Raw genomic sequence first — 23,725 nt, 5'->3', positions numbered from 1 at the left:
TATTTTGTGAAGTGCACCAGTCCCTCCTACAGCAAAGCACCCCCACAACATGATGCTGTCACCACTGTGCTTCATGGTTGGGATGGTGTTCTTCGGCTTGCAAACCTCCCCTTTTTTCCTCCAAACATATCGATGGCCAAACAGTTCTATCAGACCAGAGGACATTTCTCCAAAAAGTATGATCTTTGTCCCCATGTGCAGTTGCAAACCGTAGTCTGGCTTTTTTATGGCGGTTTTGGAGCAGTGGCTTCTTCCTTGCTGAGCGCCCTTTCAGGTTATGTTGATATAGGACTCATTTTACTGTGGATATAGATACTTTTGTACCTGTTTCATCCAGCATCTTCACAAGGTCCTTTGCTGTTCTGCGATTGATTTGCACTTTTCGCACCAAAGTACGTTAATCTCTAGGAGACAGAACGCGTCTCCTTCCTGAGCAGTATGGTGGCTGCGTGGTTCCATGGTTTTTATACTTGCGTACTATTGTTTGTACAGATGAATGTGGTAGCTTCAGGCATTTGGAAATTGCTCCCAAGGATGAACCAGACTTGTGGAGGTCTACAATTTATTTTCTGAGGTCTTGGCTGATTTCTTTTGATTTTCCCATGATGTCAAGCAAAGACGCACTGAGTTTGAAGGTAGGTCTTGAAATACATCCACATGTACACCTCCAATTGCCTCAAATTATGTCAATTAGTTAATTAGTTAATTAATCAGAAGCTTCTAAAGCCATGACATAATTTTCTGGAATTTTCCAAGCTGTTTAAAGGCACAGTCAACTTAGTGTATGTAAACTTCTGACCCACTGGAATTGTGATACAGTGAATTATAAATTAAATAATCTGTCTGTAAACAATTGTTGGAAAAAATACTTGTGTCATGCACAAAGAAGATGTCCTAACCGACTTGCCAAAACTATAGTTTGTTAAAAAGAAATTTGTGGAGTGGTTGAAAAACTAGTTTTACTGACTCCAACCTAAGTGTATGTAAACTTCCGACTTCAACTGTACATGGTAGTTGGCTGGCAATAGCCGTAACCAGGTATAGTAAACAGATATACAGGATATCCTGTCTCAGGATAATAACTGGGCTCCCAAGTGGTGCAGCGGTCTAAGGCACTGCATCTCAGTGCTAGAGGCGTCGCTACAGACCTGGTTCGATTCCAGGCTGAATCACAACCGGCTGTGATTCGGAGTCCCATAGGGTGGCGCACAATTGGCCGGGCTAGGCCTTCATTGTAAATAAGAATATGTTCTTAACTGGCTTGCCTATTTAAATGAAGGTTAAAAAAATATATATATATACAGTGCCTTGCGAAAGTTGCCACATTTCAGGCTTCAAACATAAAGATATAAAACTGTATTTTTTTGTGAAGAATCAACAACAAGTGGGACACAATCATGAAGTGGAACGACATTTATTGGATATTTCAAACCTTTTTAACAAATCAAAAACTGAAAAATTGGGCGTGCAAAATTATTCAGCCCCCTTAAGTTAATACTTTGTAGCGCCACCTTTTGCTGCGATTACAGCTGTAAGTCGCTTGGGGTATGTCTCTATCAGTTTTGCACATCGAGAGACTGACATTTTTTCCCATTCCTCCTTGCAAAACAGCTCGAGCTCAGTGAGGTTGGATGGAGAGCATTTGTGAACAGCAGTTTTCAGTTCTTTCCACAGATTCTCGATTGGATTCAGGTCTGGACTTTGACTTGGCCATTCTAACACCTGGATATGTTTATTTTTGAACCATTCCATTGTAGATTTTGCTTTATGTTTTGGATCATTGTCTTGTTGGAAGACAAATCTCCGTCCCAGTCTCAGGTCTTTTGCAGACTCCATCAGGTTTTCTTCCAGAATGGTCCTGTATTTGGCTCCATCCATCTTCCCATCAATTTTAACCATCTTCCCTGTCCCTGCTGAAGAAAAGCAGGCCCAAACCATGATGCTGCCACCACCATGTTTGACAGTGGGGATGGTGTGTTCAGGGTGATGGGCTGTGTTGCTTTTACGCACAAACATAACGTTTTGCATTGTTGCCAAAAAGTTCAATTTTGGTTTCATCTGACCAGAGCACCTTCTTCCACATGTTTGGTGTGTCTCCCAGGTGGCTTGTGGCAAACTTTAAACAACACTTTTTATGGATATCTTTAAGAAATGGCTTTCTTCTTGCCACTCTTCCATAAAGGCCAGATTTGTGCAATATACGACTGATTGTTGTCCTATGGACAGAGTCTCCCACCTCAGCTGTAGATCTCTGCAGTTCATCCAGAGTGATCATGGGCCTCTTGGCTGCATCTCTGATCAGTCTTCTCCTTGTATGAGCTGAAAGTTTAGAGGGACGGCCAGGTCTTGGTAGATTTGCAGTGGTCTGATACTCCTTACATTTCAATATTATCGCTTGCACAGTGCTCCTTGGGATGTTTAAAGCTTGGGAAATCTTTTTGTATCCAAATCCGGCTTTAAACTTCTTCACAACAGTATCTCGGACCTGCCTGGTGTGTTCCTTGTTCTTCATGATGCTCTCTGCGCTTTTAACGGACCTCTGAGACTATCACAGTGCAGGTGCATTTATACGGAGACTTGATTACACACAGGTGGATTGTATTTATCATCATTAGTCATTTAGGTCAACATTGGATCATTCAGAGATCCTCACTGAACTTCTGGAGAGAGTTTGCTGCACTGAAAGTAAAGGGGCTGAATAATTTTGCACGCCCAATTTTTCAGTTTTGGATTTGTTAAAAAAGTTTGAAATATCCAATAAATGTCGTTCCACTTCATGATTGTGTCCCACTTGTTGTTGATTCTTCACAAAAAATATACAGTTTTATATCTTTATGTTTGAAGCCTGAAATGTGGCAAAAGGTCGCAAAGTTCAAGGGGGCCGAATACTTTCGCAAGGCACTGTGTATATATATATGGTAGTTGGCTGATAATGGCCATAATCAGGTATAGTAAACAGAAATAAACTGAGCAAAAAAAAAAATTTGAACTTGCATGTGCCTTGGTGGAAGAGTGGGGTAACATCTCACAGCAAGAACTAGCAAATCTGGTGTAGTCCATGTGGAGGAGATGCACTGCAGTACTTAATGCAGCTGGTGGTCACACCAGATACTGACTGTTACTTTTGATTTTGAACCCCCCTTTGTTCAAGGACACAATATTCAATTTCTGTTAATCACATGTCTGTAGAACCTGTTCAATTTATGTCGCAGTTGTTGAATCTTATGTTCATACAAATATTTACACATGTTAAGTTTGCTGAAAATAAACGCAGTTGACAGTGAGAGGACTTTTCTTTTTTTGCTGAGTTTATATGTTCGTTGGCTGACTGGCCATATCCAGATATAGTAAACAGATTTACAATATATAATCCACTTAAGACTTTCATCCTTCACACCTTGATTAAACTTAGTTTGTTGACATTTCTCTGCATTTGACAAACACTCACATGTTTGTGTCAGGAGCAAATTATTGTTGACTGAAACGGACACATACACTGAGTGGACAAAACATTAGGAACACCTTCCTACTGTTGAGTTGCACCTCCTCAATTCATCGGAGCATAGACTCTACAAGGTGTCGAAAGAGTTCCACAGGGATGTTGACTCCAATCCGTCCCACAGTTGTGTCAAGTTGTCTGGATGTCATTTGGGTGGTGCATCATTCTTGATACACACGGGGAAAACGGTTGAGTGTGAAAAACCCAGCAGCATTGCAATTCTTGAAACACTCAAAATGGGATACCTGGCACCTACTACTGTACCCTGTCCAAAGGCACTTAAATGTTTTGTCTTACCCATTCACCTTCTGAATGGCACACATACACAATCCATGTCTCAAAGCTTAAAAATCCTTCTTTAACCTGTCTCCTCCCCTTCATCTACACTGATTGAAGTGGATTTAACAAGTGATGTCAATAAGGTATCATATTTTTCACCTGGTTAGTCTATGTAAAGACCTGATTTTCTTAATGTTTTGTATACTCAGTGTATTCCAGGTGTTGTATGTTATCAAAAAAAAATACTCAGATATACAGTTCAATATATTTGACAGAATATCACCAGTTTAGTTCAGTACAGTAGCGCAGGCCAATGCTTTAACCAGAGACCGTAAATATAAATTCAATAGATTTTAAACCGAAGTACAGTGTTGACCATACAGCCCCAAGCCAGGCGGAGTCTATGACCCAGCGGACAGGGTGGTACAATAGCCCTGTTATGCCGTAATGCGGAGAGCTTGCTGCTAACTCTGGGAAATACTGTCCCAAAAAATACCGTTTTACTAAGAGTCTGCGGTGTTTTATATGTGAGGAATTGGGTGATAGATATCACGAGTCTCAATAAGCTGCAGAATTTACCGCTGCCCCAAGGTAAGGTCGCTGAACAATCTTGTCGCTGTGTGCCGAGCCTGCTTGCCATATGGTTCAGCCAGGCTCTATGGCCTGCTAACTAGATAACTTCCTCCTCTCTCATCTAGATATTTCACCCTCGTATGGCACAAATTATTAATGTGATACGCGGTCACATCGATACTCTAATGGATTAACGTCTGAATTAATTGAGACATTGAGAAATGCCGCTGGGAGCTAAAATGGAGTGATATTTTAGGCATCGCAAGTAGCCGGAGTGGTGGTGTTGGTGGCGGCGCCGTTTGATTTCAGCCACCGCGGTGCTGTAGTCCACGTCATGAAGCGAGGCCTGAGCTTGGCGCTAGGGCCGCCAGTGTTTTGTCCCAGTCTGGATGTGTGTGGTTTGTCCCAGTCTGGATGTGTGTGGTTTGTCCCAGTCTGGATGTGTGTGGTTTGTCCCGGTCTGGATGTGTGTGGTTTGTCCCAGTCTTGATGTGTGTGGTTTGTCCCAGTCTGGATGTGTGTGGTTTGTCCCAGTCTGGATGTGTGTGGTTTGTCCCAGTCTGGATGTGTGTGGTTTGTCCCAGTCTGGATGTGTGTGGTTTGTCCCAGTCTGGATGTCTGTGGTTTGTCCCAGTCTGGATGTCTGTGGTTTGTCCCAGTCTGGATGTGTGTGGTTTGTCCCAGTCTGGATGTGTGTGGTTTGTCCCAGTCTGGATGTCTGTGGTTTGTCCCAGTCTGGATGTCTGTGGTTTGTCCCAGTCTGGATGTCTGTGGTTTGTCCCAGTCTGGATGTCTGTGGTTTGTCCCAGTCTGGATGTCTGTGGTTTGTCCCAGTCTGGATGTCTGTGGTTTGTCCCAGTCTGGATGTCTGTGGTTTGTCCCAGTCTGGATGTCTGTGGTTTGTCCCAGTCTGGATGTCTGTGGTTTGTCCCAGTCTGGATGTCTGTGGTTTGTCCCAGTCTGGATGTCTGTGGTTTGTAGTTTTGGTCTAGCTATATGCAATATGCATGGTTTTACAGAATCTATATTTTGAGTGACAGGGGCCGGGGTCTGCTGATTAGCTTCAGGAAACTGGTCATTTGTGGAGGTAAATGTAGGATAGTAGATTTGTCTTCTCATTTACATACTGGGGTTCCATATTACTGTTAGCTAGTTATATATCAAATTGGGTTAGCCTATGCTTAGACTAGTTAGTTGATGGTGAATAACGTAATAAGTTAGACAACGCGTCCTGCCATAGTTATAAGAACAAAACACAATGATTTCATGCACTTTATTCTCATGAAAATAACTTTCCTTTTTCGTAAATGAGCGTAGTTAATCTATGGAACTGGAGTAGCAAATATATTTATAACTAACCCAATATAGACCATAACTTGTCGTTTCCAATTGGAGTAAATGAATGATATCGGGAAGAACAAGCACGGATGTAGGCAGAGCCAAGCAGGAGCTAGTGAGATCCTATTGGCGCTTTCTAGCATTGGTTTGCATATTTCCGTTAGGGAACACCTACTTTGAAGTGAGCCTGTGTAATACTTCTGTTTGCCCTGGCTTTCCTTCTAAACAATGTCATTTTTAAAAACTTTGACATAGGGTAAAGTCTACAAAATCTAGTCCACTCCGTTTGTTACAGTTTCTAATTTTGGAAACCGAAACCTGTATGGAGATCAAATGTTTAATCTATGAGGAAATGTGTAGCATAACGGCCATCTTGCTCAATCTTCTCCCACTGCCGGTCACTGGACTTCCTCTCATCACCATATTTGGTAGTGAGTGTGAACGCCAACCGGATGCCTCATATTTATACATCCGGTGAAATATCTGCCTCATTGTTCTGTCTGTGGAAGTAGTGTCAGAGGAATTCTGGAGGAAACAAAACATTAAGTGGATTGAACTTCTTTAGGAAAACCTCGCTAATGTTGTAAACAAACATCATTATGTTGTCATCGAGTCACGGGTATTTATTTCCAAGCTATAGCACACAATATTTTACGTACAGCAGGTTTTTAAAGGACCAAGGAGTTTGAATTGCTTCATGTTTTCATTTTTGCCATGGAAAAAATATTGTGATTATTGGGATCATCCTGGCCCTAACTAATGGTATACAGCTACGAACAGAATGTACTTTTCTAGAGTTCCTTTTAAATTATATTTTTTAATAGGGGTAGAATAGCGGAAGCTTGAGAAAGCCACTTTCTCGCAGATGGTACTTCAGGTGTGGACCTTAGTAACAATATGATTTTTCGGGGCTAAGTTTACAAGGTTATTGAGCAGATGTTCAGAATCAGGGTCAAGCACAATGTTACAATCAAAGTAGAGTGAAGACAAACCGGTGTAAAGTAGGTTCTATGAAGAAATGGAGTTGTTTGCTTATGGAGTTGCATTTGGGGTAGACCCGTTGGCATATAGAAGCCCATTCTTCCTCACCCATGTCCAATGTCTCTCTCCCAAACAGGTTTCAACGCAGCATAAGATGAGGAACTTCTGTCAAATAGAATATATGTCGGAGATTAAACCTCTCCAAACAGTAGGATTCGTAAATAGATTTAAAAAAAATCTTCAGTCATTTGAAAACGTAGTTAATTGACTCCTATGAAGTGTCTAAGATGTAGGTAAAAAAAATCTTTGTTGAGAAAGTCAATCTCAGTTTTTATCTGTTGGAACGATTTAAGAGTGTCCTGAGTAAATAAAGGCTTAAGGTAAGCAATCATCATCTTCTTCTAGTCCAGAAGTCCAATAATCCTTATTTTGGGGGGGGGATCTTGATTAAGGGCAAATGGTGACCAGAGTGATACATCGTCTGGAATCTGCAGGTACCTCTTTGCATGTTTCCAAGCTAAGAGTGTATTATGCACTGTTACAATTGTCAGATAAGGTCGGGATCTTTTCAATGCTATTAAAATACATGGTAAGGGTGACATGCTATTGATTCAATCCCAACCTAAATTGTGTGGTGTCTGTCTAGGCACCAACTAATCATGTGCAGACCAGTAATATAGTTGTGGTTTTGGCAAAGAGATCCCTGCTAACTCCTTAGGTTAATAGGTTTCTTATTGTTCCAGATATATTTAGATTGACATTCATTTTCTGGCAAAAGGACTGCGATAGATGGCAGGGGATATTTGGGAGTAGATCATTTAGCCGATGAAGGATATTCATCCTGCCAAAAAGAGTTTGGTAGGGTGACCAGTTAATCAGGTCCTGTTTAATCTTCGTTAGCCAAGGCATATCATTTGAAGTTAACAGGTTATTAAGATTTGGAGCAACACAAGTATCTGAAATCTGTTTCAGTCTTTTGGAATGGAGATAGAGTTTCTAAGTTGATTGTGGACGGGATGCCTGGTTGCTTAGTATGGCAACTGCTCGGGCCTCCGACCGCAAGGCACTACAGAGGGGAGTGCATACGGTCCAGTACATCACTGGGGCCAAGCTTCCTGCCAGGACCTCTATACCAGGCAGTGTCAGAGGAAGTCCCTAAAAATTGTCAAAGACCCCAGCCACCCCAGTCATAGACTGTTCTCTCTGCTACCGCATGGCAAGCTGTACCGGAGCTCCAAGTCTAGGTCCAAGAGGCTTCTTAACAGCTTCTACCCCCAAGCCATGAGACTCCTGAACATCTAATCAGATGGCTACCCAGACTCTTTGCATTGCCCCCCTCCCCCCTCTTCCACGCTGCTGCTCTCTGTTATTATCTATGCATAGTCACTTTATTAACTCTACCTACCAGAGGTCGACCGATTAGGTTTTTCAACGCCGATACCGATTATTGGAGGACCCAAAAAAAGCAGATACCGATCAATCGGCAGATTTTTTAAATATTTATTATTTGTTATAATGACAATTACAACAATACTGAATGAACACTTATTTTAACTTAATATAATACATCAATTAAAATCAATTTAGCCTCAAATAAATAATGAAACGTGTTCAATTTGGTTTAAATAATGCAAAAACAAAGTGTTGGAGAAGAAAGTAAAAGTGCAATATGTGCCATGTAATAAAGCTAACGTTTAAGTTCCTGGCTCAGAACATGAGAACATATGAAAGCTGCTGGTTCCTTTTAACATATCAAATCAAACATGAGTCTTCAATATTCCCAGCTGGTGAGTATCACCAGCTAAGGGAGGCCGTGGGGACGGCACAGAGTATCACCAGCTAAGGGAGGCCGTGGGGACGGCACAGAGTATCACCACTAAGGGAGGCCGTGGGGACGGCACAGAGTATCACCACTAAGGGAGGCCGTGGGGAAGGCACAGAGTATCACCACTAAGGGAGGCCGTGGGAAGGCACAGAGTATCACCACTAAGGGAGGCCGTGGGGAAGGCACAGAGTATCACCACTAAGGGAGGCCGTGGGGAAGGCACAGAGTATCACCACTAAGGGAGGCCGTGGGGAAGGCACAGAGTATCACCACTAAGGGAGGCCGTGGGGAAGGCACAGAGTATCACCACTAAGGGAGGCCGTGGGGAAGGCACAGAGTATCACCACTAAGGGAGGCCGTGGGGAAGGCACAGAGTATCACCACTAAGGGAGGCCGTGGGGAAGGCACAGAGTATCACCACTAAGGGAGGCCGTGGGGAAGGCACAGAGTATCACCACTAAGGGAGGCCGTGGGGAAGGCACAGAGTATCACCACTAAGGGAGGCCGTGGGGAAGGCACAGAGTATCACCACTAAGGGAGGCCGTGGGGAAGGCACAGAGTATCACCACTAAGGGAGGCCGTGGGGAAGGCACAGAGTATCACCACTAAGGGAGGCCGTGGGGAAGGCACAGAGTATCACCACTAAGGGAGGCCGTGGGGAAGGCACAGAGTATCACCACTAAGGGAGGCCGTGGGGAAGGCACAGAGTATCACCACTAAGGGAGGCCGTGGGGAAGGCACAGAGTATCACCACTAAGGGAGGCCGTGGGGAAGGCACAGAGTATCACCACTAAGGGAGGCCGTGGGGAAGGCACAGAGTATCACCAGCTAAGGGAGGCCGTGGGGAAGGCACAGAGTATCACCAGCTAAGGGAGGCCGTGGGGAAGGCACAGAGTATCACCACTAAGGGAGGCCGTGGGGAAGGCACAGAGTATCACCACTAAGGGAGGCCGTGGGGAAGGCACAGAGTATCACCACTAAGGGAGGCCGTGGGGAAGGCACAGAGTATCACCACTAAGGGAGGCCGTGGGGAAGGCACAGAGTATCACCACTAAGGGAGGCCGTGGGGAAGGCACAGAGTATCACCACTAAGGGAGGCCGTGGGGAAGGCACAGAGTATCACCACTAAGGGAGGCCGTGGGGAAGGCACAGAGTATCACCACTAAGGGAGGCCGTGGGGAAGGCACAGAGTATCACCACTAAGGGAGGCCGTGGGGAAGGCACAGAGTATCACCACTAAGGGAGGCCGTGGGGAAGGCACAGAGTATCACCACTAAGGGAGGCCGTGGGGAAGGCACAGAGTATCACCACTAAGGGAGGCCGTGGGGAAGGCACAGAGTATCACCACTAAGGGAGGCCGTGGGGAAGGCACAGAGTATCACCACTAAGGGAGGCCGTGGGGAAGGCACAGAGTATCACCACTAAGGGAGGCCGTGGGGACGGCACAGAGTATCACCACTAAGGGAGGCCGTGGGGAAGGCACATACATTTTACTGTTCATTCCCATATTTTTGTATCTACAACGTTTGTTGGTTTCTCTCATTTCTGTTAATGCATTCAATATGTATTATTATTACAGCAGAGTCACTTTTGAATCTTTGTTTACAGGTCACATGGCTGTCTGTCCGGACACGTCCACACGAGCCTTATTATTAGTGATTTAACAAAACAAATATTTGGTCACTGTCAATTCATCCACCTCTCAATACCTTACCTTTCTGTTAGAGAATGAGCTAGATGCTGATTTGACCAGCTAGACATTCCTCAGCATTGTACAGTGCTCGTGGCATAGCAGCAGTGTTTCTATGTATAGGGACTATTGGCATAGTGGACAGCCAATAGACTAGAAAAGGCCAATATCGACCCGATATGTCGGGTTGGACGATTATCGGTTGTTCTGGAAATTGTAGTTATGCTGTAGATGACGGCAATACAGAAACTTCAACATGACACAAACCAGGAATCCTGTCGTATGACAAGCAACAACTCTAAAACATCCGTGTCACATCTTACAGCATATTAACAGGTTATAAACAGGTTATAAACAGGTTATAAACAGGTTATAAACAGGTTATAAAGTGGCTGAATTGTCAGTTTTCGTGCTGATAGATTAATATTTGAGGGCACTGCCACAGACATGGAAGTTGGTGTGATTTAGTCCAGTCAGCAAAATGGGACTTTGTCCTGTATTTCTTGGCTTTGTACATGGTTTCATCCACAAGCTAGGTTGTTGTTCAATGTTAGTTTGGTTCTGCTGCTTCAACTGATAGCAGAGTGGCTGTCTACTACAAGTCACGTCCAACATCTCAGACATGTGACACCATTACCACGGTAACCTCCCACCCTTAAAGGGGCAGCTGAACATTTTGTCTCTGATATTTTGATTAAAAGACTCTGGTCACATTAAATTGAGCAGTATACCACATTACTTCTTACTAATACATTTCCTGTTTTAAAAACATTACAAAGCATGCTCATCTGGGGAGGGGGTTGATGTGATAATGGGGCAAAAATATTTTGGCTGGTAAAAAGCCATAGGGCTTTGGTCTAAAGTAGTACCACTATATAGGGAATAGGGCTCTGGTCTATAGTAGTACCACTATATAGGGAATAGGGCTTTGGTCTATAGTAGTACCACTATATAGGGAATAGGGCTCTGGTCTATAGTAGTACCACTATATAGGGAATAGGGCTCTGGTCTATAGTAGTGCACTATATAGGGAATAGGGCTCTGGTCTATAGTAGTGCACTATATAGGGAATAGGGCTCTGGTCTAAAGTAGTGCACTATATAGGGAATAGGGCTCTGGTCTGAAGTAGTGCACTATATAGGGAATAGGGCTCTGGTCTGAAGTAGTGCACTATATAGGGAATAGCGCTCTGGTCTATAGTAGTGCACTATATAGGGAATAGGGCTCTGGTCTATAGTAGTACCACTATATAGGGAATAGGGCTTTGGTCTATAGTAGTACCACTATATAGGGAATAGGGCTCTGGTCTATAGTAGTACCACTATATAGGGAATAGGGCTCTGGTCTATAGTAGTGCACTATATAGGGAATAGGGCTCTGGTCTATAGTAGTGCACTATATAGGGAATAGGGCTCTGGTCTAAAGTAGTGCACTATATAGGGAATAGGGCTCTGGTCTGAAGTAGTGCACTATATAGGGAATAGGGCTCTGGTCTGAAGTAGTGCACTATATAGGGAATAGCGCTCTGGTCTATAGTAGTGCACTATATAGGGAATAGGGCTCTGGTCTATAGTAGTGCACTATATAGGGAATAGGGCTCTGGTCTATAGTAGTGCACTATATAGGGAATAGGGCTCTGGTCTGAAGTAGTGCACTATATAGGGAATAGGACTCTGGTCTATAGTAGTGCACTATATAGGGAATAGGGCTCTGGTCTATAGTAGTGCACTATATAGGGAATAGGGCTCTGGTCTATAGTAGTGCACTATATAGGGCTCTGGTCAGTAGTAGTGCACTATATAGGGAATAGGGCTCTGGTCTAAAGTAGTGCACTATATAGGGAATAGGGCTCTGGTCTATAGTAGTGCACTATATAGGGAATAGGGCTCTGGTCTATAGTAGTGTACTATGTAGGGAATAGGGCTCTGGTCTATAGTAGTGCACTATATAGGGAATAGGGCTCTGGTCTAAAGTAGTGCACTATATAGGGAATAGGGCTCTGGTCTATAGTAGTACCACTATATAGGGAATAGGGCTCTAGTCTATGGTAGTGCACTATATAGGGAATAGGGCTCTGGTCTAAAGTTGTGCACTATATAGGGCTTCGGTCTATAGTAGTGCACTATATAGGGAATAGCTTGCCATTAGACACGCCCAAATAGGACGTGTCAGTAGCAGTCTCTCCAATTAGGACGTGTCAGTAGCAGTGTCTCCAAATAGGACGTGTCAGTACATAGTTATTAGAGCTGTTTACTTCACACAGTGCAGCCCTCTTTTTCCTGTCTCAGTTAGTGACACTACCGGGTGTTACAGTAGACCATATATTACAAGGGTTAGTAACATGGTCAGGGGGACTAGGGCTAGTAACATGGTCAGGGGGACTAGGGGTGTTACAGTAGACCATATTACAGGGGTTAGTAACATGGTCAGGGGGACTAGGGGTGTTACAGTAGACCATATTACAAGGGTTAGTAACATGGTCAGGGGGACTAGGGGTGTTACAGTAGATCATATTACAGGGGTTAGTAACATGGTCAGGGGGACTAGGGGTGTTACAGTAGACCATATTACAGGGGTTAGTAACATGGTCAGGGGGACTAGGGGTGTTACAGTAGATCATATTACAGGGGTTAGTAACATGGTTAGGGGGACTAGGGGTGTTACAGTATACCATATTACAGGGGTTAGTAACATGGTCAGGGGGACTAGGGCTAGTAACATGGTCAGGGGGACTAGGGGTGTTACAGTAGACCATATTACAGGGGTTAGTAACATGGTCAGGGGGACTAGGGGTGTTACATGGTCAGGGGGACTAGGGGTGTTACAGTAGACCATATTACAGGGGTTAGTAATATGGTCAGGGGGACTAGGGGTGTTACAGTAGATCATATTACAGGGGTTAGTAACATGGTCAGGGGGACTAGGGGTGTTACAGTAGACCATATTACAGGGGTTAGTAACATGGTCAGGGGGACTAGGGGTGTTACAGTAGACCATATTACAGGGGTTAGTAACATGGTCAGGGGTACTAGGGTTAGTAACATGGTCAGGGGGACTAGGGGTGTTACAGTAGACCATATTACAGGGGTTAGTAACATGGTCAGGGGGACTAGGGGTGTTACAGTAGACCATATTACAGGGGTTAGTAACATGGTCAGGGGGACTAGGGGTGTTACAGTAGATCATATTACAGGGGTTAGTAACATGGTCAGGGGGACTAGGGGTGTTACAGTAGACCATATTACAGGGGTTAGTAACATGGTCAGGGGGACTAGGGGTGTTACAGTAGATCATATTACAGGGGTTAGTAACATGGTCAGGGGGACTAGGGGTGTTACAGTAGACCATATTACAGGGGTTAGTAACATGGTCAGGGGGACTAGGGGTGTTACAGTAGACCATATTACAGGGGTTAGTAACATGGTCAGGGGTACTAGTGTTAGTAACATGGTCAGGGGGACTAGGGGTGTTACAGTAGACCATATTACAGGGGTTAGTAACATGGTCAGGGGGACTAGGGGTGTTACAGTATATCATATTACAGGGGTTAGTTACATGGTCAGGGGTACTAGGGTTAGTAACATGGTCAGGGGGACTAGGGGTGTTACAGTATACCATATTACAAGGGTTAGTAACATGGTCAGGGGGACTAGGGCTAGTAACATGGTCAGGGGGACTAGGGGTGTTACAGTAGATCATATTACAGGGGTTAGTAACATGGTCAGGGGGACTAGGGGTGTTACAGTAGATCATATTACAGGGGTTAGTTACATGGTCAGGGGTACTAGGGGTGTTACAGTAGACCATATTACAGGGGTTAGTAACATGGTCAGGGGTACTAGGGTTAGTAACATGGTCAGGGGGACTAGGGGTGTTACAGTAGACCATATTACAGGGGTTAGTAACATGGTCAGGGGGACTAGTGGTGTTACAGTAGACCATATTAAAAGGGGTTAGTAACATGGTCAGGGGTACTAGGGGTGTTACAGTAGACCATATTACAGGGGTTAGTAACATGGTCAGGGGTACTAGGGTTAGTAACATGGTCAGGGGGACTAGTGGTGTTACAGTAGACCATATTACAAGGGGTTAGTAACATGGTCTAGGGGTACTAGGGGTGTTACAGTAGACCATATTACAGGGGTTAGTTACATGGTCCGGGGGACTAGGGGTGTTACAGTAGATCATATTACAGGGGTTAGTTACATGGTCAGGGGTACTAGGGTTAGTAACATGGTCAGGGGGACTAGGGGTGTTACAGTAGACCATATTACAGGGGTTAGTAACATGGTCAGGGGTACTAGGGTTAGTAACATGGTCAGGGGGACTAGGGGTGTTACAGTAGACCATATTACAAGGGTTAGTTACATGGTCAGGGTACTAGGGCTAGTAACATGGTCAGGGGGACTAGGGGTGTTACAGAATACCATATTACAAGGGTTAGTAACATGGTCAGGGGGACTAGGGCTAGTAACATGGTCAGGGGGACTAGGGGTGTTACAGTAGATCATATTACAGGGGTTAGTAACATGGTCAGGGGTACTAGGGGTGTTACAGTAGACCGTATTACAGGGGTTAGTTACATGGTCAGGGGGACTAGGGGTGTTACAGTAGATCATATTACAGGGGTTAGTAACATGGTCAGGGGGACTAGGGGTGTTACAGTAGACCATATTACAGGGGTTAGTAACATGGTCAGGGGGACTAGGGGTGTTACAGTAGACCATATTACAAGGGTTAGTTACATGGTCAGGGGTACTAGGGCTAGTAACATGGTCAGGGGGACTAGGGGTGTTACAGTATACCATATTACAAGGGTTAGTAACATGGTCAGGGGGACTAGGGGTGTTACAGTAGATCATATTACAGGGGTTAGTAACATGGTCAGGGGGACTAGGGGTGTTACAGTAGACCATATTACAGGGGTTAGTAACATGGTCAGGGGGACTAGGGGTGTTACAGTAGATCATATTACAGGGGTTAGTAACATGGTCAGGGGGACTAGGGGTGTTACAGTATACCATATTACAGGGGTTAGTAACATGGTCAGGGGGACTAGGGCTAGTAACATGGTCAGGGGGACTAGGGGTGTTACAGTAGACCATATTACAGGGGTTAGTAACATGGTCAGGGGGACTAGGGGTGTTACATGGTCAGGGGGACTAGGGGTGTTACAGTAGACCATATTACAGGGGTTAGTAACATGGTCAGGGGGACTAGGGGTGTTACAGTAGACCATATTACAGGGGTTAGTAACATGGTCAGGGGGACTAGGGGTGTTACAGTAGACCATATTACAGGGGTTAGTAATATGGTCAGGGGGACTAGGGGTGTTACAGGTGATCATATTACAGGGGTTAGTAACATGGTCAGGGGGACTAGGGGTGTTACAGTAGATCATATTACAGGGGTTAGTAACATGGTCAGGGGGACTAGGGGTGTTACAGTAGACCATATTACAGGGGTTAGTAACATGGTCAGGGGGACTAGGGGTGTTACAGTAGACCATATTACAGGAGTTAGTAACATGGTCAGGGGTACTAGGGTTAGTAACATGGTCAGGGGGACTAGGGGTGTTACAGTAGACCATATTACAGGGGTTAGTAACATGGTCAGGGGGACTAGGGGTGTTACAGTAGACCATATTACAGGGGTTAGTAACATGGTCAGGGGGACTAGGGGTGTTACAGTAGATCATATTACAGGGGTTAGTAACATGGTCAGGGGGACTAGGGGTGTTACAGTAGATCATATTACAGGGGTTAGTAACATGGTCAGGGGGACTAGGGGTGTTACAGTAGACCATATTACAGGGGTTAGTAACATGGTCAGGGGGACTAGGGGTGTTACAGTAGACCATATTACAGGGGTTAGTAACATGGTCAGGGGTACTAGTGTTAGTAACATGGTCAGGGGGACTAGGGGTGTTACAGTAGACCATATTACAGGGGTTAGTAACATGGTCAGGGGGACTAGGGGTGTTACAGTATATCATATTACAGGGGTTAGTTACATGGTCAGGGGTACTAGGGTTAGTAACATGGTCAGGGGGACTAGGGGAGTTACAGTAGACCATATTACAGGGGTTAGTAACATGGTCAGGGGTACTAGTGTTAGTAACATGGTCAGGGGGACTAGGGGTGTTACAGTAGACCATATTACAGGGGTTAGTAACATGGTCAGGGGGACTAGGGGTGTTACAGTATATCATATTACAGGGGTTAGTTACATGGTCAGGGGGTACTAGGGTTAGTAACATGGTCAGGGGGACTAGGGGTGTTACAGTATACCATATTACAAGGGTTAGTAACATGGTCAGGGGGACTAGGGCTAGTAACATGGTCAGGGGGACTAGGGGTGTTACAGTAGATCATATTACAGGGGTTAGTAACATGGTCAGGGGGACTAGGGGTGTTACAGTAGATCATATTACAGGGGTTAGTTACATGGTCAGGGGTACTAGGGGTGTTACAGTAGACCATATTACAGGGGTTAGTAACATGGTCAGGGGTACTAGGGTTAGTAACATGGTCAGGGGGACTAGGGGTGTTACAGTAGACCATATTACAGGGGTTAGTAACATGGTCAGGGGGACTAGTGGTGTTACAGTAGACCATATTAAAAGGGGTTAGTAACATGGTCAGGGGTACTAGGGGTGTTACAGTAGACCATATTACAGGGGTTAGTAACATGGTCAGGGGTACTAGGGTTAGTAACATGGTCAGGGGGACTAGTGGTGTTACAGTAGACCATATTACAAGGGGTTAGTAACATGGTCAGGGGTACTAGGGGTGTTACAGTAGACCATATTACAGGGGTTAGTTACATGGTCCGGGGGACTAGGGGTGTTACAGTAGATCATATTACAGGGGTTAGTTACATGGTCAGGGGTACTAGGGTTAGTAACATGGTCAGGGGGACTAGGGGTGTTACAGTAGACCATATTACAGGGGTTAGTAACATGGTCAGGGGTACTAGGGTTAGTAACATGGTCAGGGGGACTAGGGGTGTTACAGTAGACCATATTACAAGGGTTAGTTACATGGTCAGGGTACTAGGGCTAGTAACATGGTCAGGGGGACTAGGGGTGTTACAGAATACCATATTACAAGGGTTAGTAACATGGTCAGGGGGACTAGGGCTAGTAACATGGTCAGGGGGACTAGGGGTGTTACAGTAGATCATATTACAGGGGTTAGTAACATGGTCAGGGGTACTAGGGGTGTTACAGTAGACCGTATTACAGGGGTTAGTTACATGGTCAGGGGGACTAGGGGTGTTACAGTAGATCATATTACAGGGGTTAGTAACATGGTCAGGGGGACTAGGGGTGTTACAGTAGACCATATTACAGGGGTTAGTAACATGGTCAGGGGGACTAGGGGTGTTACAGTAGACCATATTACAAGGGTTAGTTACATGGTCAGGGGTACTAGGGCTAGTAACATGGTCAGGGGGACTAGGGGTGTTACAGTATACCATATTACAAGGGTTAGTAACATGGTCAGGGGGACTAGGGCTAGTAACATGGTCAGGGGGACTAGGGGTGTTACAGTAGATCATATTACAGGGGTTAGTAACATGGTCAGGGGGTCTAGGGGTGTTACAGTAGACCATATGACAGGGGTTAGTAACATGGTCAGGGGGACTAGGGGTGTTACAGTAGACCATATTACAAGGGTTAGTAACATGGTCAGGGGGACTAGGGGTGTTACAGTAGATCATATTACAGGGGTTAGTAACATGGTCAGGGGGACTAGGGGTGTTACAGTAGACCATATTACAGGGGTTAGTAACATGGTCAGGGGGACTAGGGGTGTTACAGTAGATCATATTACAGGGGTTAGTAACATGGTCAGGGGGACTAGGGGTGTTACAGTATACCATATTACAGGGGTTAGTAACATGGTCAGGGGGACTAGGGCTAGTAACATGGTCAGGGGGACTAGGGGTGTTACAGTAGACCATATTACAGGGGTTAGTAACATGGTCAGGGGGACTAGGGGTGTTACATGGTCAGGGGGACTAGGGGTGTTACAGTAGACCATATTACAGGGGTTAGTAACATGGTCAGGGGGACTAGGGGTGTTACAGTAGACCATATTACAGGGGTTAGTAACATGGTCAGGGGGACTAGGGGTGTTACAGTAGACCATATTACAGGGGTTAGTAATATGGTCAGGGGGACTAGGGGTGTTACAGGTGATCATATTACAGGGGTTAGTAACATGGTCAGGGGGACTAGGGGTGTTACAGTAGATCATATTACAGGGGTTAGTAACATGGTCAGGGGGACTAGGGGTGTTACAGTAGACCATATTACAGGGGTTAGTAACATGGTCAGGGGGACTAGGGGTGTTACAGTAGACCATATTACAGGGGTTAGTAACATGGTCAGGGGTACTAGGGTTAGTAACATGGTCAGGGGGACTAGGGGTGTTACAGTAGACCATATTACAGGGGTTAGTAACATGGTCAGGGGGACTAGGGGTGTTACAGTAGACCATATTACAGGGGTTAGTAACATGGTCAGGGGGACTAGGGGTGTTACAGTAGATCATATTACAGGGGTTAGTAACATGGTCAGGGGGACTAGGGGTGTTACAGTAGACCATATTACAGGGGTTAGTAACATGGTCAGGGGGACTAGGGGTGTTACAGTAGACCATATTACAGGGGTTAGTAACATGGTCAGGGGGACTAGGGGTGTTACAGTAGACCATATTACAGGGGTTAGTAACATGGTCAGGGGTACTAGTGTTAGTAACATGGTCAGGGGGACTAGGGGTGTTACAGTAGACCATATTACAGGGGTTAGTAACATGGTCAGGGGGACTAGGGGTGTTACAGTATATCATATTACAGGGGTTAGTTACATGGTCAGGGGTACTAGGGTTAGTAACATGGTCAGGGGGACTAGGGGTGTTACAGTATACCATATTACAAGGGTTAGTAACATGGTCAGGGGGACTAGGGCTAGTAACATGGTCAGGGGGACTAGGGGTGTTACAGTAGATCATATTACAGGGGTTAGTAACATGGTCAGGGGGACTAGGGGTGTTACAGTAGATCATATTACAGGGGTTAGGTACATGGTCAGGGGTACTAGGGGTGTTACAGTAGACCATATTACAGGGGTTAGTAACATGGTCAGGGGTACTAGAGTTAGTAACATGGTCAGGGGGACTAGGGGTGTTACAGTAGACCATATTACAGGGGTTAGTAACATGGTCAGGGGGACTAGTGGTGTTACAGTAGACCATATTAAAAGGGGTTAGTAACATGGTCAGGGGTACTAGGGGTGTTACAGTAGACCATATTACAGGGGTTAGTAACATGGTCAGGGGTACTAGGGTTAGTAACATGGTCAGGGGGACTAGTGGTGTTACAGTAGACCATATTACAAGGGGTTAGTAACATGGTCAGGGGTACTAGGGGTGTTACAGTAGACCATATTACAGGGGTTAGTTACATGGTCCGGGGGAGTAGGGGTGTTACAGTAGATCATATTACAGGGGTTAGTTACATGGTCAGGGGTACTAGGGTTAGTAACATGGTCAGGGGGACTAGGGGTGTTACAGTAGACCATATTACAGGGGTTAGTAACATGGTCAGGGGTACTAGGGTTAGTAACATGGTCAGGGGGACTAGGGGTGTTACAGTAGACCATATTACAAGGGTTAGTTACATGGTCAGGGTACTAGGGCTAGTAACATGGTCAGGGGGACTAGGGGTGTTACAGAATACCATATTACAAGGGTTAGTAACATGGTCAGGGGGACTAGGGCTAGTAACATGGTCAGGGGGACTAGGGGTGTTACAGTAGATCATATTACAGGGGTTAGTAACATGGTCAGGGGTACTAGGGGTGTTACAGTAGACCGTATTACAGGGGTTAGTTACATGGTCAGGGGGACTAGGGGTGTTACAGTAGATCATATTACAGGGGTTAGTAACATGGTCAGGGGGACTAGGGGTGTTACAGTAGACCATATTACAGGGGTTAGTAACATGGTCAGGGGGACTAGGGGTGTTACAGTAGACCATATTACAGGGGTTAGTTACATGGTCCGGGGGACTAGGGGTGTTACAGTAGATCATATTACAGGGGTTAGTTACATGGTCAGGGGTACTAGGGTTAGTAACATGGTCAGGGGGACTAGGGGTGTTACAGTAGACCATATTACAGGGGTTAGTAACATGGTCAGGGGTACTAGGGTTAGTAACATGGTCAGGGGGACTAGGGGTGTTACAGTAGACCATATTACAAGGGTTAGTTACATGGTCAGGGTACTAGGGCTAGTAACATGGTCAGGGGGACTAGGGGTGTTACAGAATACCATATTACAAGGGTTAGTAACATGGTCAGGGGGACTAGGGCTAGTAACATGGTCAGGGGGACTAGGGGTGTTACAGTAGATCATATTACAGGGGTTAGTAACATGGTCAGGGGTACTAGGGGTGTTACAGTAGACCGTATTACAGGGGTTAGTTACATGGTCAGGGGGACTAGGGGTGTTACAGTAGATCATATTACAGGGGTTAGTAACATGGTCAGGGGGACTAGGGGTGTTACAGTAGACCATATTACAGGGGTTAGTAACATGGTCAGGGGGACTAGGGGTGTTACAGTAGACCATATTACAAGGGTTAGTTACATGGTCAGGGGTACTAGGGCTAGTAACATGGTCAGGGGGACTAGGGGTGTTACAGTATACCATATTACAAGGGTTAGTAACATGGTCAGGGGGACTAGGGCTAGTAACATGGTCAGGGGGACTAGGGGTGTTACAGTAGATCATATTACAGGGGTTAGTAACATGGTCAGGGGGTCTAGGGGTGTTACAGTAGACCATATGACAGGGGTTAGTAACATGGTCAGGGGGACTAGGGGTGTTACAGTAGACCATATTACAAGGGTTAGTAACATGGTCAGGGGGACTAGGGGTGTTACAGTAGATCATATTACAGGGGTTAGTAACATGGTCAGGGGGACTAGGGGTGTTACAGTAGACCATATTACAGGGGTTAGTAACATGGTCAGGGGGACTAGGGGTGTTACAGTAGATCATATTACAGGGGTTAGTAACATGGTCAGGGGGACTAGGGGTGTTACAGTATACCATATTACAGGGGTTAGTAACATGGTCAGGGGGACTAGGGCTAGTAACATGGTCAGGGGGACTAGGGGTGTTACAGTAGACCATATTACAGGGGTTAGTAACATGGTCAGGGGGACTAGGGGTGTTACATGGTCAGGGGGACTAGGGGTGTTACAGTAGACCATATTACAGGGGTTAGTAACATGGTCAGGGGGACTAGGGGTGTTACAGTAGACCATATTACAGGGGTTAGTAACATGGTCAGGGGGACTAGGGGTGTTACAGTAGACCATATTACAGGGGTTAGTAATATGGTCAGGGGGACTAGGGGTGTTACAGGTGATCATATTACAGGGGTTAGTAACATGGTCAGGGGGACTAGGGGTGTTACAGTAGATCATATTACAGGGGTTAGTAACATGGTCAGGGGGACTAGGGGTGTTACAGTAGACCATATTACAGGGGTTAGTAACATGGTCAGGGGGACTAGGGGTGTTACAGTATACCATATTACAGGGGTTAGTAACATGGTCAGGGGGACTAGGGCTAGTAACATGGTCAGGGGGACTAGGGGTGTTACAGTAGACCATATTACAGGGGTTAGTAACATGGTCAGGGGGACTAGGGGTGTTACATGGTCAGGGGGACTAGGGGTGTTACAGTAGACCATATTACAGGGGTTAGTAACATGGTCAGGGGGACTAGGGGTGTTACAGTAGACCATATTACAGGGGTTAGTAACATGGTCAGGGGGACTAGGGGTGTTACACTAGACCATATTACAGGGGTTAGTAACATGGTCAGGGGGACTAGGGGTGTTACAGTAGACCATATTACAGGGGTTAGTAACATGGTCAGGGGGACTAGGGGTGTTACAGTAGATCATATTACAGGGGTTAGTAACATGGTCAGGGGGACTAGGGGTGTTACAGTAGACCATATTACAGGGGTTAGTAACATGGTCAGGGGGACTAGGGGTGTTACAGTAGACCATATTACAGGGGTTAGTAACATGGTCAGGGGTACTAGTGTTAGTAACATGGTCAGGGGGACTAGGGGTGTTACAGTAGACCATATTACAGGGGTTAGTAACATGGTCAGGGGGACTAGGGGTGTTACAGTATATCATATTACAGGGGTTAGTTACATGGTCAGGGGTACTAGGGTTAGTAACATGGTCAGGGGGACTAGGGGTGTTACAGTATACCATATTACAAGGGGTAGTAACATGGTCAGGGGGACTAGGGCTAGTAACATGGTCAGGGGGACTAGGGGTGTTACAGTAGATCATATTACAGGGGTTAGTAACATGGTCAGGGGGACTAGGGGTGTTACAGTAGATCATATTACAGGGGTTAGGTACATGGTCAGGGGTACTAGGGGTGTTACAGTAGACTATATTACAGGGGTTAGTAACATGGTCAGGGGTACTAGGGTTAGTAACATGGTCAGGGGGACTAGGGGTGTTACAGTAGACCATATTACAGGGGTTAGTAACATGGTCAGGGGGACTAGTGGTGTTACAGTAGACCATATTAAAAGGGGTTAGTAACATGGTCAGGGGTACTAGGGGTGTTACAGTAGACCATATTACAGGGGTTAGTAACATGGTCAGGGGTACTAGGGTTAGTAACATGGTCAGGGGGACTAGTGGTGTTACAGTAGACCATATTACAAGGGGTTAGTAACATGGTCAGGGGTACTAGGGGTGTTACAGTAGACCATATTACAGGGGTTAGTTACATGGTCCGGGGGACTAGGGGTGTTACAGTAGATCATATTACAGGGGTTAGTTACATGGTCAGGGGTACTAGGGTTAGTAACATGGTCAGGGGGACTAGGGGTGTTACAGTAGACCATATTACAGGGGTTAGTAACATGGTCAGGGGTACTAGGGTTAGTAACATGGTCAGGGGGACTAGGGGTGTTACAGTAGACCATATTACAAGGGTTAGTTACATGGTCAGGGTACTAGGGCTAGTAACATGGTCAGGGGGACTAGGGGTGTTACAGAATACCATATTACAAGGGTTAGTAACATGGTCAGGGGGACTAGGGCTAGTAACATGGTCAGGGGGACTAGGGGTGTTACAGTAGATCATATTACAGGGGTTAGTAACATGGTCAGGGGTACTAGGGGTGTTACAGTAGACCGTATTACAGGGGTTAGTTACATGGTCAGGGGGACTAGGGGTGTTACAGTAGATCATATTACAGGGGTTAGTAACATGGTCAGGGGGACTAGGGGTGTTACAGTAGACCATATTACAGGGGTTAGTAACATGGTCAGGGGGACTAGGGGTGTTACAGTAGACCATATTACAGGGGTTAGTTACATGGTCCGGGGGACTAGGGGTGTTACAGTAGATCATATTACAGGGGTTAGTTACATGGTCAGGGGTACTAGGGTTAGTAACATGGTCAGGGGGACTAGGGGT

At 45.5% G+C, this 23,725-nt stretch overlaps 1 protein-coding gene across 1 annotated transcript in view; it reads left to right on the top strand.

Annotated features, from left to right (window-relative positions):
* Positions 1-4,164: 4,164 nt before the first annotated feature.
* Positions 4,165-23,725, top strand: part of LOC109882875 (protein Jade-3-like) — a 73,134-nt gene continuing 53,573 nt past the window's right edge. The window contains exon 1 of the mRNA XM_031838132.1: positions 4,165-4,369. The gene's annotated coding sequence lies outside the window, so the exon portion shown is untranslated. The remainder of the gene's footprint in view (positions 4,370-23,725) is intronic.

Source organism: Oncorhynchus kisutch, linkage group LG13 (assembly GCF_002021735.2).
Source record: "Oncorhynchus kisutch isolate 150728-3 linkage group LG13, Okis_V2, whole genome shotgun sequence".
Lineage (NCBI taxonomy): Eukaryota > Metazoa > Chordata > Actinopteri > Salmoniformes > Salmonidae > Oncorhynchus > Oncorhynchus kisutch.
The sequence above is the reverse complement of the archived record's forward strand: the minus strand, read 5'-3'. Positions and strand labels throughout refer to the sequence as shown.